We start from the raw sequence: 21,533 nt of genomic DNA on the forward strand, positions 1-21,533 counted from the left end.
GAATGTAAGCTGCTAAACTTCTTAGCACTGATGAAGTAAAACAGTAAAAACAAACACACAAAACAGAACAGAGAATCATCAGACAGGCTGACGAACACAGTACAATAAAGCAGCCAGTACCGATGATCAGTGGACATCAATTTGTCTTTTGAGCTGTAGCACCTGCTACTAATTGGTGCAAAGAGCTCACCAGTCAGTGTGTGGTTTAGCGCACTCAGCTGTCTCCTGTATGTGCTGCGAGAAGCAAGATAGCTAATTGCTGTTGCTTCAGTGCCAGTGAAATCAACGTGCTGAGCTAATAGCGACAGATAGAGGGCAGAGAGATTCCTGCTAGCAGCTTAGAGTTAGTTGCTTGTGGTAACTAAGGCCGGTGGCATACATCTCAGAACGTGGAGAATGATGGTATGCTTTCTGAGTTAACATGTTGAACTGTTTTGCTTTTCTAAAAATTTTCGTAGTAACATTTTCTTGATGATACGAGAGTGGATATCAACGCCTCACAGAAACAAGAGGTGGAACATGTGAATGAATCGTCTTGGAACTAGATTATGAGCATTGGTTCTTTTTAAAGGGATGTGCAAGAGGCAGCCTTGGCAAGAAAACTTGCTGCATAATCTTACATGGACTAAAGATGAAACTTTAAACCGCAAGTAAGTTCTTCCCCCACCCTTCTCTTATTTTTTTCAAATTTAAGGCAGCAGTGAACCACAGAGAAAGTTAAGATGTTCTTTCAGTACAGTGATCTCTGTCATGATGTTACTTTCTGTCATGCTTGTTGAAAGAATACAGTAGTAATGATTGCAAGTGATTATTTTCTGGAAGAGTGAACACAACTGCCTGTCCTTTTATTCTTCGTGATTACTGTCTGGTATTGTAATTTTGTTTAGATGACAATGTAATCTTTACAAAGACACAAGCTTTTGAATTATAACTCTGGTTTGTTATTTAAAAGAATTTTTAGTCCTCAACCACTTTTTCTACTTCCTTCAACCTGACAAAATACAGAAAAATGGCATCAGAATTGACATGTTTTGTTTTTGTGTGTGCAAATATTGATGATTTGTTTTATGAGTGGTTGTTGCTGGAGTTATAGTTGGTAGTTGAGTTAAAGTAGCTAATTCTGCATCACAATGAACAGTATTTTTTATCTTTTGTGAGTATACTGATATTTTTACTACAGATGTTTTAGTTTATTAGAATATTTACTTCCTTTGTAAGTATCTGGGAGCATTAACCATTTAGAATTTGAATCTAGGTCGACTGTGTCCTTCTAATACAGAATTAATGCTAGATGGTATTAACAGCTTTCCCACTTTGTGATGTGGCCTTTACTTTAAAAAATATACTTTGGTAGCTATAGAGTGAGTGGGCCCTGAAGAACAAGTTTCAGGTTGAGTCTGTTGGTACTCTGTCTCTAGTACGCACAGATGGCCATCGATTTGATGGACTTGTAGCCCGTATGCAGAAAGCCATTGTTAACTAGAGTATAGTATGATGGCCTCCTGTAAGGTTAACTCCAAGTCATACTGATTTGCTTTCACAAAAGAGCTAATTGTCAAATCTAGTAACCAAATACTTAAGTTATTATGTTGCTTAACATTAGAGAAACAAATAATCTGTAAAAGAGGCATATTTTGAGCGCAAAATGCTTGCTGTGGCTTGCACAGCAGGTATGAAGCTTTTTTGTATATGCTCATGTGAACTGTTTTTTTTTTTTCACAGAAAATTGGTTTTACTATTAGTTTCTTTAGTTTGCTTAAGTTGTGGCTAAGTGTGAGTGAGTGAATGTATCTGTACATGTGTGTCTTCAAGTTTCAGCAACTTGATCCCCTTGACTGTGGACTCATTCTCCTATGAAATAAAAGTGCCATTTAATGGGTGCCCAGTTCCACTGAGTGGCAACCTCCTAACCCCTCAGCTGTTGCAATTATGTGCTGAGCAGGAAATGTGAATCCCTACAACTTTGCCCCCCAAATTACCCTTAAACATAATCATTAAGGGATCTGAACAGGTCAGAGTTTGTGCTACCTAAGTGTCAGCAACTTCTCTGGAAAATTATGGCATGAAGTTTTGAATATTATTCACAAAAAGATTTAAATAAAACATTTCATTTTCTAGGAAATTTTTAAAAATATAGTATACCCACTGATAATATTTGATAAGTATCTGAACTATAAATTAGTTTTAAAAAACACTAATAATTATGCTTTAAAAAACCCAGTGAAAAATAAATGTCCATTACAACTTTGCTCTTAATTTGTTCACATTTAAATTTTGCATAGTATGTTTTGTATCTTTTTATTATACAACTTTAACAGCAGATAGGCAGACATAAATTGTTTTTTATGCCACTTGCAAAAATTCTCCAATATTTGGTTCATAGCTTATGTTTGAAATTAAAGGCAAAAGGTAATTATTATTTTTTATCAAAGGAAATCACTATTATTATTTGATCACAAAACGTATGTCAAGCAAATACATGTTGAGGAATCAATGATTCCTTTGTGTTACCACTTTATCATGAGGACTTTTACTCCTTAGACAAATTATGAACCTTCTCAATATAGTAAAATGTAAAACCAAAAATTATAAAGTAATTCCCTAAATGTGACTACTTTATTGGGTAGATGAATGTACTCCCCCTTTCTGTAAATGTGCAGATACAATTTCAGACTGTAGGAATTTTTTTTCCTACTTAAATGGTGTAAAACAATCGCTTTTCATAAACCAGCTGTTATATTAACTTTTTCCTAACACAGAAGCCCCCCATATACATTTTATTGTAGCCCTAACGCTGGGAGAAATACATGGTTTTAAGTTTCACTCAGGATCTGAACCCATGGAAAAGTTAGCAGAAATAATAATCTAAACAAAGAGACCACACTGCTTCATAAAATGATCATATTTATTATCTAAAAGTTTAATTTTACTTCAGACTCTATTTTAAGCATGGGTTTTGGTCATAGTCATTTTGTTTGTATTTTTCCATTTTTTAAAAGTGTTCTTAGTATCGGGACCACTTAAGAATGAACTAGAACCATTTTGTCATTCTATGTATCTGTGGTTTTCACATGCAAAATAAGACTATACAATTATAATATTGAAAAGATTGTTTTACTTGTCAGGGATGGCATCCGAAAACTATTTTTGTTACTCTCAACTAAAACTTTGTTTGAGGTTTGATACATTTTCTTTTTTAATGGGATTTTGTTGTTGTTGTTAACCCTATAGTATGACAGAATGTGGATTCAAAACTAACAATGACCTGTGGGGCTTCATTTATTAGTTTCGGACTCAAATATGACTGAGTTGCATCCAAGGGTATTGGAAGGAAGTGGGGCGACTCATTAGTGCTCCTCATAGTCAATTTTGAGTGAGAGAAAAAAAAAAAAGCTAATGTGAGTAATTTATGGCCAGATTATTTTCTCTTGATAGAGTTGCTATACAAATTCCAGAGGTGTAAATCACCCAGAAACTGTAACATTTATTTAAATTGAATACTGGAAGCACTTAGGTTGAAATGGTGACAAGAACCGAGAATACACCCAGAAATTCCAAATGCACATGTTAATTCGTTGCATGTATGGATGGCAGGGGCAGGTTGGGAGGTAATTTTGGATGTGAGAGTGACTAGCTTGACCTTAAAGTACAATTTTCAACTGTGGTGTATAAACTGAAGTGAGAGACTTGGAAGAATATGTAGATGAATATGACTTAATCTCAGCCTAAAAGTCAGTCACATTGAGTAAGATGGACACACACACCCCGCTCCCCCCCCACCCACACATACACATGTGTGCTATTTATTAATATAAGGAGAATAGAAACATCATATTCTGGCCCAAGGACAACAATTATTTTCCTTGAGAACCTCAGCACACCCCCTAAACATTTGTTCCTCAGTGTCCACATTTAAAATACACAACTTATAAATGAAGCCAGGAAAATGAATAAGAAACCTGTAAATTGCTAAATAATTTTAAATACAATTAATTGTTTTAATCTTGTCCAATTACTTCCTAAGATGATCGCGTGTGTGTGTGTATGTGTGTGTGTGTGTGTATGTGTGTTTCAACAATAACAGCAACAAAATAATTTTCACCTAAAGAGTAAAAGTTTCTGAGCACTGTAATGGACAAATTTCCTTTTATATCATAAACCTTGTTTAAAGGTTGCACTCACCCTTAAATATCAGATCATGGCTATGAAGCTATAAATGTAAGAGGCAAAAGCAGTCATTATTTCAAGAAACTAAAGAAAATGAAGCACTTCTTTCCTTCAGGTTGGTAAATGGAAAAGTTCAAAGCTTGTTTATTGTGCTCCTTGATGGATAAGAAATTGATAGGAGGTGTAACTTTCTGTATGGCTTTTAGAGCGTAAGCATTCTCAGGCCATGGCAGATGTGTAGTTCCTATTACTTTGAAAAGTCATTCATTCTCATGCCTAGTGAAAGGGCAAGTTTCCGATAGAATTAAGCACTGTTTCCTGACTGGGGGAGGACAGCGGTGTGTGCGATGAAGTGCATCATTCAAAAGGAAGCCCAGCTAATGAATGCTCTCCCTGTTGTTTTCATGGAGGTGTCAGAATGAGCCTTTTCTGATTCTGCATCACTGAATCCTTATGGAAATGCAAATTGTTTATCCAAGGACAGTGACTTTTCTTTTTGCTTTATCATTTAAGGGACTTATTTCTTCAACTTTGCAGCACACCACAGGAATCCAGAGAAGGGTCATTAAAGCTGGATGAGAGGTTTTTATTACTTTAGAACCTTACATCTCTGTCTGAGAGACAGTGACAGACACAGATAAGTCACAGAAAGATATTCACAGAGATACAAACTCAAAGAGATACAGGGATAGTCACACAAAGAAAATGAGAGAGACTCACAAGGAAAAACATAATGAAAGTTAGAGACTGTCAAAGATAAGAAAAAGAGAAAGGGAACAGAAAGAGAAACTGAGATATACACTTAGAAAAGAACAGAAAGAGAGAGAAGTGGAGATAGGTTCAGAGAGAAAGGTAGAAGCAGAGTGACAGACAGGCCGGGAAAACACAGGGTCAAGAAAGACAGAAATAGACAGATTGCCAGAAAGACAAATAATAAACAAAACAAAAAAATGTAAAGAGATAGGGAAAGGGATATAGAGATAGAAAGTCTGAGAGACAGAGACAGAAAGGGAGACTGAGACAGGCATACATACAGATAATAGGAAGGTTGATATATAGATATAAATACCTAGATGTTGATAGGTACATAGATAGATAGATAGATAGATAGAGGAGAGAGCCTGTGATCCAAGCATGGAGAATGAAATTAAATGTGTGTATGTAAAAGAGAGGCTGTGAGATGGGTCTTCTAGTTTCAATAACTGTTGCTATAGAGAATTGATGGTAAAGAAAAGAATACAGAACCAGATGGAATTGAGCTTTAATTCTATTCCACTCCCTTACCAGCAAGGATCAAGTTGTTTAACTTCTCTGAGCCTTGGTTTCTGTCTGTAAAGGGTGATAAAAGGATGTAATTCACATACATAAAGCATGTAAGCACAGGACCTGAAACCAAGGTATATTTCAGTAAATGTAGATTGATACTTATCATCATCATCATCATCCTTGACATCAACATAATTATTTAGGTATAATTCTTGAAAGCAAAAGCATTGTCATCAGAGGTAAAGGCATCAGAGGTCAATTTAAATCCTTGTTTCAACCCTTATTCTGCACAGAATATAGTAAGTAATTTAATATTGATAAGCTATAGTTGCATCACCTGGAAAACTCAGATATTATTTTCTATCTCATAGTCTTGCTCTCTTAATTAAATGAAAAAGCATATTTCATTTGTGGCCTTGCACACTGTATTTTAGTAATTCCACTAACTAGCTCAGTGTCCAGAATTTAGTAAGTACTCAATAAATATTTAATGAAAGAATACATATTTGCTCTGAATGTTAGTTTCCATAGAGTATGGAAAAGCTGAAATGATGTTTTTTTTTTTAATATGAAACGAAACATTGCAATGAAACAATCTATTTCCTCCTGTCTGCTTTGCAGAGAATGGTGGTATTGATTTGCAGAATTACTAGAAAAGATGTCTCCCTACTGTCCATCCTACTTTCTTAAGGCCAACTGAAGTAATAGTTTTGAGAATGGACATTTATTTTGTCCTGGTGGTGACTTGGTCATTTTTATTTAATTACTTAATATAAGGACTGGTTTTGGAAGAGAGAGGCGGGAGGAATTTTTTAAAAGTAAGTGAATGTTTATAGTAAGATGAGTGAAGATTGACTAGGGACAAGGAAAAGTGGACCATTAAGTTAGAAAAAAAGTATAAAACTAAGAAGTGTGAAGAATTTTAAATGAGACACACATATACCTCTTTTTCTGAATTTCAAGAAAAGATGGGAGAAATATCATAAAGAATGTGTATGGTTTGTAAGTGAAAATGTATAATATGAAAGCACAAAGGCTATCCCTAGCTATAAGGCAGACTATGAGAAAATAAAGCAATTTGCCAGAAAGTAAAGTACTCAAATTTTGATTTTGAATTTTATGTTATGTTAAACATTTGAACTTAAACAATTTTTGAATTTTACAATTCAGAACTCTTTTTACTAAATTTGTTATTACTAATGTTTGACTATGTTTTAAAAAAAGCAATCTAGGAATGAATGTAAAAGTTTGGTTTGAATGTTTATTTTCCTACTTTCTTTGATGTGTTGCTGAATTTATCTTATAAATGATAGAAGAAAAAAATATCTAGTGTCTACTGTGTGCCAGGAGCTATGAATGGTGATTTTAAATATGCTATACATTTAACCTCTACCAGGTAGGTACAGATTTCGCCCCTCTGATTAATTTTACTTCTGAATGTGTGTGCATGAAGCCCTTCATTTAAGAGGTGTTGAAAGTCTGTTAACCTTACATTCCATCTGATACTGTAAGCAGGAAATAAAATACTCCATTTGGAACATTAGCTATAGTTGCATTGGTGTGCTAATATTTTTCAAAAAATGACAGCAAACATTTCCGGCATCTTTACAAGGTTTATTGAAAAATTTCCACTCAGGATATACTGAGCTTTCAATAGCATACATTATATGAATTATTATTTTGTAGTTGTAAATTAGGGTTAAGGATAGAATAACATTCAACCGAGCTTCAGATAATAAGGTTTCATTGTGAGAAATAAGATTTTCTCAAATAACTTTTTAGGAGATGGTGACTTGAATGGAAGATATTGTGTAATTGAGAAAATGCCAAAGCAAAGAGCATGGCTGTGTGTTTATGAAATAAAATGCATGTTTAGTAAATAGTTGCCATTTTGAGGTAGATTGTATTTCCTTTAAGACATATATATATATATATCTTATATATATCTCAAAGGAAAGATATATATCTTATATATATCTCAAAGGAAAGATATATATCTTATATATATCTCAAAGGAAAGATATATATCTTATATATATCTCAAAGGAAAGATATATATCTTATATATATCTCAAAGGAAAGATATATATCTTATATATATCTCAAAGGAAAGATATATATCTTATATATATCTCAAAGGAAAGATATCTCTTACGTATATCTTATATATATCTTAAAGGAAAGATATACATCTTATATATATCTTAAAGGAAAGATATATATCTTATATATCTTAAAGATAATATATCTTATATATATCTTAAAGGAAAGATATATATATATCTTAAAGGAAATATATATATATATAAAAGCAGTTTCTGAGAATTCATGATTATTTTAATCCAAGAAATAGCTGTGCATTGTTTTCAAAAAAGAACATTAAATTGTGAGTATAATGAAAAAAAAAAGAACACATTCCTGCCCCTTTAGTCAAGTTTTCCTATACAACTTTGTTAAACCCTTTTTTGTGATGTTTCTTATTTATTCATATATTTTTAAATAACGTGATTATGTTATCTTTTGATTTACTGATTCAAGATATTGTTTTCTTCCTATTATACTATTTAACATTTGGTTATTTTATACCATCAGCACATTTTTTATCCTACCCCAAGTTCTAAGCACAGTTATATATATATAAAAATAAATTATGGCTACTTTACTACAATATGCAAAAATAGATTGTGATTTTTTTTCTAATTTTTTATTTTTCTGTCATTAATTCATGCCTTTTTCAGCTTACTTTGCTGAACCTGTATCTTTAATTTTTTTTTTGAGACATTCCACAGATCATGATAGTCAATAAATTTTTCTAAGTCTTCAAAAATGCTGGCCACTAAATTCTATGATTTTTCAGAATGGCAGTCCTCCTTTCAGCAGTTTTAAGACCCAGACTTATACTGCCTCATTGCCTCTGGGTGTGTGTATAAAATCAACTTCCCTTTTGTATCCCAGAGCCACCGGAGATAATGAAAATAGAGAATTGACTTGCAATGCTTTTTTGCTGCAGAATGGAAGTGGAGGCTCAGCTACTCAATATCCCTGACACCAAGGGTGGGGATAAAGCGCAGTGCTAACTAGTCGAGACTTGCAACACAGTTTCAATCTCATTGATGCCCAGGTGGGGATGAAGGTTCAGTTCCACTGAGCCCACTGACATTGGGTGCTGGTGGTGACAGGGAGTATTGGAGTGAAGCCTACAATTGACAAGATCATCCTCATATTGCCTACTTAATTAAGTCAGCTTGGTACTGGGTAGGAATAGAGTCTCACCTAGCTCACTTGGTGGTCCAGGTGGAGGACTCTGCTAACAGCGTGATATGAGTAGAAGTTGGGAATGAGGGACTCAGTACATCTCCTTCTTTCTGGTGGCGAATGAGATATAAGATCCCACCCTGCTAGTGCTCAACCTGGCTATATTACTGTATTTGTCAGGGTTCTCTGGAGATACAGAATGAATAGGAAATTAGATAGGTGATAAATAGGTTACCTATTTGTCTGTCTATCTGTAGACAGATAGACAAGAAATTGTCCCTAGTAATCACAGAGAATGAGAAATCCCTAGATCTGCAGCCAGCAAGCTGGAGATCCAGGAAAACTGATGGTATTGATCCAGTTTGAGTTCAAGTCTGATGGTAAAAGACTCACGTCCCAGCTTGAAGACAGGTAGGGAGAGCAACTTTTGTTCTGTTCGGGCCTTCAGTGGTTTAGATAAAGCCCCACACTTGGGTTGTCAGTCTGCTTTACTCAGTTTACCAATTCAGATGTTAATGTCATTCAGAAACACCTTTACAGACACACCCAGAATAATGTTTAACCAAGTATTCGGGTATCTTATCACCCAGTCAAGTTGACACACAAAACCATTCATCACAGCTCCCTGAGTAGATGAATTTAGTGGCAGCTACCTGCTTTCTCAGAAGCAAGGTTGTCATTTGTGAAAAATCAGCTCCCTACTTGACATTGCTGAAGCCACTAGTGGGGTAGAGATGGTGCAATTTTTACCCTTGATATTTGGCTGGAGTAGGCAAGTATTTCCCAAAACTTTTTCTGTTTTTAGGCCACCCTTTTTCTGGTCCTTTGGTTAGAGTAAAGATATTTTTCTTGGCGCTTTTATATTCCAGTCCATATTGGAGCCCTGCCCCAGATTACGGGCCAGAATAAGGAAACCCAGAGGGCTCACTGCCATGTTGTTGTTGGCCCTTAGGTCTCCAGGCAGTTCACCTTCTTCTTTCTACTTCTCAGGGTCATTCTATGCTCATTAATTGTGTTGTGTACAGGGCTTTTGTGTTGTAACAGGAGGGGCTTCTTAATGAAATCAGAAGTCTTCCTAATGCACATTGTAAAGGTGCTACTCTCCCTGCTCTGTGGAAATAGTCAACAGGTAGATGAGAGCAGAAATGAGAAATTAAGGAGCCAAAGCAATAATTCAGGCACAAAGAAATGGTAGCTCAGCCTAAGGTATTAGCAGTGCAGTGGTCAGAAGTGATTTTGATTCTGAATACATTTTGAAGATAGAATCACCATAATGTATTGATGGCTTAAATGTGAGATATGAAGTAAAGATAGAGATTGGATGACTTCAAGATTTTTAAAATTGTTACTGAGATGGGAAGATTAACATGAGTTTAGAAAGGCAAATTAAGATCTCATTTTTAAACATGTCACGTTTGAGATGAGTATAATGCATACAGATTAGATAACCCTGCAAGTTTAGAGCTCAGAAGAGAAGTTGGGCTGGATATAAATTTTAAGAAAAGAAAAGGTCTGTGGACCTTAAATTTTAAGAAAAGAAGAGGTCAAGGTTTCTAAGGGACTGTGATTCTATAAAGGAATAGATTCACAAGTTTGAATTCAACTTCAAACTCAGTGACTCATTGAGTGAATTATTAATGCAATTCCACTCTCTTTACTGCAATCTTGCTTCCACCTTTACTATTTTTCTGAGATGCCCCATACCAGTTGTCACCAATGACTTGCTAAATTCAGTGGAAGATTTGACCTATCTGGATTACTTCATTGCCTAGTACTACCTCATATTTCTTTTATTTTAAGAAAAGAAGAGCTCTGGGCCCTTATAAGGATCAATTGTTTCAAATACCATTAATGATTCCAGAAAAACAGGAACTGATAAATAATTACTGGTTTCAAAAATGGAGGTTATTAGTAAACATGAAAAGCAGTTCAGGTGCTGTGTTAGGATTGAAAGATAATTGGCCTAGGAGTATTTTGAGTATTTTGGTTGTTGTTATTGTTATTTTTGTTTGTGGGTCTTAATATTTTTCTCTCAAGATCTCATTCTTATCCTTTAAGTCATTTGCTTTTTTAAAATTATATTTTCTTATCTTTGTGAGGATGTTTATTTTAAAGCAGTTTTATTTGGCTACCTCTCTATTATTTCCTCTCCCCATTCCCACGTTTTATTTTTTATTCTGGTTTATTTTCCATTTTTAGGGTTTCAGGTTTTATTCAAAGAGGCTGATTAATCCTGCTTCTCCATTCACATTAAATTATTAGTTTAGTATGTAGGCCATGGAAACACATATATCTTCACGTGTAATTGTTTAATGTTTATTATTTTTCATGCGTCTCTCTGTGGGTGGATTTTAAGTCAACAGGATCTTGGGGCCAGGGGAATGATCTGCAACATATGGCTTCCAAGCTCGCCCAGAGGATTTGCTACCCCAGACAACTTTCTGGAGGAAAAAAATAAGCAGCCTGCAAAGAAGGTTTCATAAATCAAGATAGGATGGGATGTGGCACATGTGACTTCTCACCTGCCTTTGTCTAGAACTCAGTCACAAGGCCAAGTTTAACTATTGGGAAGTTGAGACAAATACTTTTGTTATGTTCTAAAAGATGAGGGAAATACATATATATATATTTTTACATATATAGGTATATATATATGTAAATATATACATATGTAAAAATGTGTGTGTGGATTTTTAATAGATAGTTGTCAGTGTCACTAGTGGCTGGGCACAGATTCTCTTTGGAAATCTGTGTATGAGCAGAGCTTGTCAGCAGGTAGACGTTCCTGTACTCAAGCAAAGAGTTGGCCTTACTTTCTTTGACTTAAAAGTCTGGTGGCTCTCTGACAATTTCTTCAGAAAATAAACTCTTAGTTATGGGGAAGGAGAAGGCTTATGTGAAAATTGCTCAGAACTTGGGGAAGGATCCCCCTAATTTACCTATACTTTTATTTAATGTTTTAACTGACACCACTAATCTGTCTTGATTTTCATGCTACCCTTATTTGTTAAATTTGTCATATTTTCTCCAGTCAATTTGATAGTGTATGTTATCCATACTCACCCAATTTTGCCATTTGCAATGTGATATTTTTGTATTCTGCTTTAAATAATTATGACCTTCCATCTACTTTCAAACATTAAGAAACTTGCTGAATCACATATTTGCTTTTATCCCTTTTCTTTCCTGTGGTTTAATACTTTTTACAAATTTTAAACTGAGCTATGTGGAAGAAAACAAATAAGCACTTTGGTCAATCTAAAATCTTAAACTCACACATTTGCACTTCAAAATTAAGAAAAGGTGATTGTGGGATGATTGATTTATAAATAGTTGCATTTAAACATGGAATGTAAACATCAATATGCTTACTGAATATCTCAATGTCAAGATATCATAAATATGCCAATTTTCACTGTAAAATAGTGATTATGATTGTAGGTAAGGAAATATTTGGTTTTGAACAGAAGTATATGTTAATTGCTTGTCAGTGATTTATATTTGTAGCCACTAAGTCACTCAAGCCTCTGTCTTTTGCTTAAAGCGCACACACACACACACACACACACACACACACACACACACACGCTCATCTCCGCTGCAGTGCAATTTAATATTGAACATAGATGTTGAGGACATAGCAGGAGGAAAGAATAAGCTGTTAGACAACTCATCAGGAAATTCTCTCCCCTGCAGCTTCTCAGCAAGTCATAGGGTGAAAATTTGACAAGGGATAAAATAGAAACAAGATTTTTGGATAACTTATAACATTCACACATAGTATGTCTTTAAGGATTTTTGTTTTTGTATTTGCTTTGGTGTTGGTCATACCAAAGACATTCTTATAAATGTTATATATTGGTTGTCAAATGAATTTTCAATATGAATGTTTTGGAAGCCATTCACTATATTAGATGTACTTATGCTTTCCCATAGAAAAAATCAGCCACAATTCCTGAGACATTCAATGTGACCCCGTATCCCATGTAGTTAGTATTATTCGCATGGTGAATATAAATATCTTCTTTGAAAGTTTAATCTAGGAAATGACCAAGTTTCTAGAGAACCTTGATTCTATAAATAATTAGATTCGTAAGTTTGAATTCAACTTCAACCTCAATGACCCATTGAGTGAATTATTAATGCAATTCCACTCTCTCTACTGCAATCTTACTTCCACCTTTACTATTGTTCTGAGATGCCCCATACCAGTTGTCACTGTTTTTTATTTATTTTATCTACTGTTTATCTACTGTTAAATTCTTAACTAATTTCTATCTACAGATGGCAGCTAAAATTGTATCTCTGACATCTCCAAATTTTATTCCATAGCTCAGACCTGCATAACCAACTGTCTCTTGGAACTTTCATTTGGATATCCCCTGATTATTTCAGATTCATAAGGTGTGAAACTCAGTTCATGATCTCTTCTCCATCCCTGCTTCCTAACCTCTAATTTTTCTTCGTTATAATCTTATTTCATCGACTAATAACAACTAATATCGTATTACAAGCTTGAAACCCACATATCAGCCTTGTTTTATCCGTTTGTTTCTGCTCATATTTCAAATGCTATATTTTTTCCTGTTAATTCTATCCCCTTAATAGCTTTAGAGTCAAACCTTCCTCCCATATGTTCCTTAAAGTTCTCATTATTTTTCACCTGATGGTCACCCTTCCTATTTTTTGTTTATCCCCTTCCTGTGCCTCTCTTCTTCTTTCTTACTCTATTTTCTCTACAGTGCTGCCAGTCTTATGATGTCATTGCCTTGCTAAGATATTCCAACTTTTCTCATGCTGTTTATTCACGCTCTCTTGGATACTCTCTTTCTGCCTAAATAAGTTTATTCAAAAGAGAAGATAAGTAAATTTATTGTTCTAACTACTTGAAAACCTAGTTATATGTAACTGGCTTGCTACAAGCATTGCTGAACTTAAGGCTCAAACATGAATTTGGGTTGTATCGCTCCATTGGCTTTGCTAATTGAATCTGTCCTCAAAATCCATATGTTGGCTATCAGCAGCTTTGAGCCCTGAGTTTCATGCCCTGACGATTAAACTGAAAATCTCTGATTACCTGAATGGTTTTCTGCCCTATGAAGGGAAGGTGAAAAGTCCATACTGGCTTATCCTGTCATGTTCTGCACTCTTGATGCCTGGAGAAGAGTCACTTTTAGATAATATAGAGGTAGTGTGACTTGCCTTGCAGAAGAGAATACTTAAGAGTAACTGAAGTGAGAAATATTGCAATAGCCTCTTACATTGAATCAAATTGTTTAGAATTTTGACACTATTGTTGACTATCACATAATGATATGTAAAACTTTAGACATTTTCTAAAAAGTCAAGTTCAAAAGTTGAAAAATAAATGCTTTTAGATAAAGGATTGTATCATACATTTTATATATTTATTTGTGTAACTCACAAAGCATACATTAAGATGAGTTTTGTAAAAATTGTTTTTTTTTTCCTTTTTATCTTTATGTAGAATATTTTGGAAACCTTTTAAATGTTGGCCTATATTTATACCCTGCTTTTAGCATGTGTTTGTCAACCATTTAGGGCTTTTTCCACATTTTTATAGATAATTAATGAACCAATTAATTGCTTGATGCGATTCACATGTACAGCAAGATCGAGTTTTTTAGAATCAAAATTGGCATTCTATCTAAAGATATTTTCAAAGTTAGATAATTTAAGGCCATGAACTTTGTAGGATAATCTTCTAGGTTAGACAAGTAAAAACTAGAACAAACAAATCTAGAGATATTATATAGAAATATAATATCTTTACATATTTAACTTTTGAGGAAATTAGCAAAGAAAATTGCAACGGGTACAAGTTATAGAAGAACAATTGTAATAATAATATGAAGACCTGCCATACCCTATTTGATTTTATTCTCATTATTATAAAATACTATAAATTGTTATCTTAGTAACAGGAACAGATTGATAAGAAGAAAACCTAAAGTCATATATTAAAGACTAAATGATAAGAAACTAGGGTTTGTCATTTCATTGTATTGACATAAATTCAAAGATCTATAAAATCCTATTCCACGAAGCATACCCTTCATTTAAAATTCTGCTTTAATCAAAACGTATCTTTCTTATGACTATATTCCCAACAGTACTGACCTGCATGGTGCCAACAAATGTTTATTAAATGAATAAATCAGATTTGTTTCTCAAGACAGCTGTTTCTTGTGAATAATCTGTGCTTTATGTCTTTGATTTCTATAAACAGAGCATTATCATGGACACTTGAAAAATAACTTGCCTGAATACTCTGAAAATATTTTTGGGACTATTGTGTCTATGTTTTTATCTGTTATTTTGGAAAAGTCTTGTATATGAAAGATCTTCTAGAAGCTCAAACTTTAACTGGTGGAATAGAGTGAAGTAATAGAATCATGTGCCTGTTCTTGCTGATTATATATGTAATATATTATTCATTCAAAAGCTACATTCGAGACTTTAACTATGGACTCCTCAGATGATATTATCCTCTTAAAATATTTCCTAGCATTGATATACAGATGAGAGCATGACTGCTATGCTCTCATCAAGCTGCCAGTTTTGTGTCATACATTCTGAAAGCACAAAATTATAACTGATGGTGATTATGGGACTTTCACTTTCAGTAATTGTGCCAATCAGTACAATTTCTTACATTACTATACCTGGAGAAGTATAAGTGCATATTATATCATAAGTGTGGACACCCAATACATTTATTGAATGAAAAAATGTAGAATCCAAAATAAACACTTCATTCTATAGCTCTAGGAACTCAATAAATTATTTATTAAAAAGGAAGCCTTTAACAACGTATCAGGGAGAAGGGGGTGCTGATGGCAATCCCTGGAACATCCCTGAGGTGCTCCACCTCTAGATGGAGATGAAGATATAAGTGAGGATTTAGAGTCAAGCATAGGATGCCTTTTAAAAAATGTCTCTGCAGAGACAGATGAAGGTAAATCTTAGCTCTGATGGCAGAATTTAAGATTTATCCAGGGAGCTACATGCTTTTTTCCCCCTTGTCTCAGCCTAAGTTTACAAAGAATTAGAATAGAAGGTCTTGAAATCTGAACAGCCATTTGCATTCATGTTGCTACCCAAAGTTATTGTACAAGGGAATTTTGAGATTCTGCATCAAAGGTGGAAGAATGCTAGAAAATCAGCACTCCCTCAGGAACATTAATTAATTCAGATCAAAAGGGGATCCAGGAAACTCATCAAAGGTGGGGAAGGGATAGCTCTATGGGTTGTTTCTTAAATAGTCTCTAAGGAATTGTATACATAATGCTTATTAGGTATTACCCTACTTGGAAGTTAATTAGAGAGCTAAAATATGAAGTTTAAGAAAGGAGGAGGGGATTGTGAAAGATAAACGAAATACATTTTATTCTGGTATTAATACTGAGGTATGCAGCTAGGTAGAACAATAAGGAAAAAAAATGTTGAGGCAGGCTCCAGGCTCCTTTGGATCAGAAAGAAAAAAAATGAACGGTTATTTTTTTTTGACCACCAAAAGTTTGAGAACAAGAAGTTATTGTCCAAGAAGAATAAAAAAGAAAGGCATTTTTATAAAATGGAACTGACTTTATGCTGCCTTTCCTTTTTGTGTTTTGCCTGCTCTGTATCTTCTTCTGACCTGATATTGGGGTCATATCAGGTAGATGAACTCTGTGTTCCATTCTGAAATGCAGGCACACTTCCTATCTTGGTCAGGGATGTCTTGGGGCTTAGAGAAGGACTGATGACTGACATGATGGAAATGAAGCCATTAATGGGTTCAGTATGCGATGGGGGTTGGGAGCTGGGTGAAGTCAGAGGTAGAAAAAATAAAATATATCATATAAAAATTAATTCATTCACATAAATTCATCTTCAGATTATTCAAGACCAAAACCAGCATGTATAAAGATATAAACAAAACAAAAAGCAGTAACATATTATATGATTATGCAGAGTTATACAAATATATATTGCCTTTTTTCCAGTATTTATTTTCCCCTTCTGATCATAGCACCGCAATTTTCCTTGGATTACATTTTTCCCCATCAGTAATTCTACTTTTGCATGATTTCATGATGTTAGATATCATCTATTTGCTTCCAGATGTCAGACTCCCTTAAACATTTATTTTCAGGCCAATCTAGTGGTGATTAATTGATTTTCTTAGTTTCTGCCTGTATAGGAAAGACTTTACTTCTTCATAGCTAAATAATAGCTTTGCTGAACATAGTATTTTTGACCAACTTTTATTTTTTTCTTTCAGCACTTTGAATCTATTATCTCATTATTCCTGGCTTGTTACATTTCTACTGAGAAATCTGCTCTTAGTCTGGTAAAAATTCCCCTACATGTGACTAGACACTTTTCTCTTGCTGTTTTTTTTTTTATTATTATTCTTTTAAGATCTTTTCTTTTTTTTTAATTTTTTTAAAATTTCAATAGCTTTAGGTGTACAAGTGGTCTTTGATTACATGGATCAGTTGTATAGTGGTAATATTGTTAGGCCTTGTGTCCTCAACCAAATCTAATTTTGAATTGTAACCCTCCATAATCCCTATAACCCCCATGTGTCAAGGAAGAGACTAGGTAGAGCTAATTAAATCATGGGGGCAATTTCCTGCGTGCTGTTCTCATGATAGTGAGTGAGTTCCTATAGGACCTGATGGTGTAATAAGGGGTTCTTCCCCCTTCACTCGACACTTCTCCTTCCTGCCACCATGTGAAAAAGGTGACTTTCTTCCCCTTTGCCTTCTGCCATAATTGTAAGTTTCCTGAGGCCTCCCTAGGCAGGCTGAACTGTGAGTCAATTAAAACTCTTCTTTGTAAATTACCCAGTCTTGGGCAGTTCTTTATAGCATTATGAAAACAGATTAATACAATTGGTAAAGTCTGAGATTTTAGTGCACCCATCACCAGAGTGGTGAAGATTGCACCCAATATGTGGCTTTTTGTCTCTCTCATTTCCCTCCCAACCTCCCCGCTTTGGAGACTCCAGTATCCATAATTCTCTTTGTCTTTTACTTTTGATAGTTTTACTATAAGTATCAGTAAGAAAACCCTTTGGGTTGAATCTATTAGGAAATCTTGAATCTTTCTGACTCTGGAAGTCCATATCTCTCTGAAGACTTGGGAAGTTTTCAACTCTTACTTTATTAAGCAGGTTTTCTATGAGTTTTTATGTTTAGTCTTCATCAGAAACTTCATAATGCAAATATTTATTTGCTTAATGATGTTCTATGTGTCTCACAGGCTTTCTTTACTATGTTTAATTTGTTTTCTTTTTTCGTTTTCATCATTCTTTCTTTCTTTGTTTCTTTCTCCTTATTTGATGAGGTTATTTCAAAAGATGTCTTCAAGTAAAAAATTTCCTTCTTCTCCTTCGTCTACCTTATGGTTAAAGCCCTCAGTAGTATTTATCATTTCAGTCACTGAATTTTCCAGTTCCAGAGTTTCTGCCTGATTTTTTCTCATGATACCTATCTTTTTGTTGAATTTCTCATTCAGATCATAAATTATTTTTCTTATTATTTAAACATTTTTTCTGTGTTTTCTTGTATCTAACTGTTTATTTGTTAATTATTATTATTCTTTTTCAAGGATTCCATAGATTTCCTTTTAGGGGTGGGTTCTTTTACTGGAAAATTATTTTGTTCCTTTGAAAGTGTCATGTTTCCTTGCATTTATCTGTTTTGTATCCCTCCATTGATATCTGTGCAACTGGTGGAATAGTTTCTTCTTCCAATTTTATGGAGTAGCTTTTAAAGGAAAAGACTTTTTTTCCTGTAGTTGTGTCCTAGAGTGCTGGTTTGGTAGAGTGCTTTGGCTTGGGTTCTGGTGGGCACATTAGTATAGTTTCCATGTGATTTCTCTGACTTCAGTTAACATCAGTGGTATGTGTGAGTGTCTTGGTAGCATAGACTACAATTGTTTGTAGAGACTGTGGTGAGGCCTTGCTGGAGAGAAAGATATTGGGCTGGCCAGTCTCCTGTGTGTGGCAGTACTACCACTGGATGTGATGGGTACTCCAGTGGTAGCAAGCTTGGTGGGTTAGTTCTTAGGTCCCTGAGGTCGTGTATAAGCTTGTGCCAGCTCTGCCACTAAAGGAGATGGAGTTCTCTTTTGGATTATCTCAGCACCAAAGATATTAGCAAAAAAATCAGCCTGAAGGGAGAGAACAATTGAGAGATAACAGACATTCTTGCTACTAAAGTTAATGGATTCTTCTGTAATCAATTAGAAAAAGAATAGATTTGGTAGGTTAGTACTTTTACGTTTTATATTATTTGACACATACAATTGGAGCAATACTCTTTGCTAGATGACAGGAAAACAATAGCATTGATTTTAGTTTATATTTCTGAGCATTTCACAACACTTACATAGGCATTATTAGCCTAATTTTAAAGATATAGAAGCTGAGGCTCACAGAGTTTCAAGTGAACCACAGCAATGTAAATTATGGAGTCAGGACTGGAACTTAAATATGTCTGGTTGCAAAGTCCATGATTTTTCACATCATTGTACTACTAGATCAAGCAGTCATATTGCATCCTCAAAATTTACCTTTTCACTGTATCGCCACTGCTATTGGAGTATCAATAGTTCTTTTCACAGTAGGTTACTAGATCATCTGTTCTGTATGGAATACTTTGAAAGATTTCTCAATTCTATTTTATAGATCTGTCTCATAACTTTGCTTATTAAAGAATGTATTTTGCTTTTTTTAAAGCCCCTTATCTCTGAGACTTACAAGCCTATTTGAATTATTTGCCAATGAGTTTTTCTTGCACTGTGACAAATCTAAATTACTTGAAAAAGTATAATATATCTTTGTAAGGTTTTGTCTTTCTAAATGTAAACGCATAGTACCAGCTGTTAGGTAATTGAAAGCAGGAACCTTGTGTTTGAAATTTGTCTTCCTATTGGTAACATTCTTTCAAAGCACCATTTTATTTCCAGAAGAAAGAATGTGTTTAGAGGAAGCAAATTGTAAAGATGTTTAGTGAGCTATGATATTCAAATCCAGGGAAAAGAAAAAAGATAGATTTAGAGAACTAATATCTTATAGTTCAGATATTTAGAAAATAATAATTTTTATTCAAAATCTTTTTCCATAGGCTCATTCACAGTATATTTATTGGAAAACTATGTTAGTGTTATTGCTTCATTAGAATGACTTCATTTCAGTTACTAGCTTTTCATCAGTTGTAGAGTATCAATTTTATAATCACATTTCAGGAGAAGATAAACTTACAGTAAATGTAAATGTACTTTGATACACAGGCATTAATATATAAAAAGGGTCAGTATATTCAAATAAATATGGTAAGTGTCTTCCTATATTTGACAATGTCTACATAGATGTATTAAATTTTGTGAGTACTATAGATGTCATATAAAATATATTTGACTTAGGGCCTGTTGGGGGATGGTGGGCTAGGGGAGGGATAACATTAGGAGAAATACCTAATGTAGATGATGGGTTGATGGGTGCAGCAAACCACCATAGCAAGCGTATACCTATGTAACAAACCTACACGTTCTGCATATGTACCCCAGAACTTAAAGTATAATAAAAAATAATCTCTTAAAAAGCCAAAAAACATATACAAATATATTTGACTTTTCTCACTTGGACAAAATGTTTTATGGTGTGAACTATTGATGATATTTATTTAAAAAGTGGCTTAGGTAGAGGTGATAAAATAGGATCCAAGGTAAACTTTTCCATATTGCAGCTCTTAGCCCTTACCATAGGCTGTGTGTGTCATTTTCTCCCACATTACTGTATTTGAGACTTTATAGCAATGCTGTTTTTCTAAGGAGCTTTACATTTTATTGGACCATTTTAAGTTTCTGATTTAGTTTTGATCTCTGTTGACAATCGGGCATCTATATCATTCAAAGCTACTGTGATTAAGGAAGCTACCAAATATCTCCAAAGTAATTTGTTCTCATTTGTTAAAAGATAATTTATATTCTAGAATTTTCTTTTCTTTTTTTTTTTTTACAATTGCTTTATCACCTGATGGGTGTAAAAATGCCTCATTTTTGTTCATACCTCAAATCCTGATGTGTGGAGCCCTACTCTTTGGCTAGAAACTTGATAGTGTTTTCCTAAGCTTTCCTTCCTCAAAATGTTTCCAAGAATGTCTCAATATTATGAGGAACAGCTCATTTTTGTCAGATTATGTTGATTGTGAAAGAAAATTACATAGATTTTAGTGAAAAATATAACAAATAGTAAATTAAAAAATCCCATCCTCAAGGGAGATATTTTGGGTTTCACAGCTCTTCTTGGGAACAAACTGTTCTCCTAGTTCCCAAGCCTTGCAGTTTTTGCAGTAAACGACTGACCCACAGCTAGCTAATGCTGACATCTCTCACCATGTCCCAAAGATTTTTGTATTTACACTAGAGCTCAGACTGATAACCACCCATTGCATACAAGCTATCAAAACTGATTGACTCACATTTCTCTTTCTCTTAAAATATATCCTCTTTGTGGTAAGGGCTTTCTTGCTGGCTTGCTCAAAAGTGATCAAGTACTCCCTAGAACTTATGTGTGGCACCTCACACGAAGTAGTGTCTTACTTATCTTACATGAATTACAGCAAGAATTATTTGAGAACTTCTCTGGGGAACACTTTGTAATTCTATATAGAATTCAAGCAAACCACCCCAAAGGGCTAAACAATGTAGAATTTACCACTGCTGTTTATAAGAATAAGTGCAAATATTTCTTATATGCTTGCTATGTGCTATAAATTATGATTCTGTAGTTGCATGAACATAAACCAATAGTGGCCAATTTAATCATA

At 34.2% G+C, this 21,533-nt stretch overlaps 1 protein-coding gene across 16 annotated transcripts in view; it reads left to right on the forward strand.

Annotated features, from left to right (window-relative positions):
- The first annotated feature begins 204 nt into the window (after window positions 1-204).
- Window positions 205-21,533, forward strand: part of PCDH15 (protocadherin related 15) — a 1,013,670-nt gene continuing 992,341 nt past the window's right edge. For 4 of the 16 annotated variants that reach the window (XM_063727642.1, XM_063727641.1, XM_054522568.2 and 1 more), the window contains exon 1: window positions 208-650. The gene's annotated coding sequence lies outside the window, so the exon portion shown is untranslated. Of the gene's footprint in view, window positions 651-21,533 lie in introns of all 16 variants that reach the window. The other 12 variants (XM_054522574.2, XM_054522576.2, XM_054522573.2 and 9 more) reach the window with 6 other exon arrangements.

Source organism: Pongo abelii, chromosome 8 (assembly GCF_028885655.2).
Source record: "Pongo abelii isolate AG06213 chromosome 8, NHGRI_mPonAbe1-v2.0_pri, whole genome shotgun sequence".
Taxonomy (NCBI): Eukaryota; Metazoa; Chordata; class Mammalia; order Primates; family Hominidae; genus Pongo; species Pongo abelii.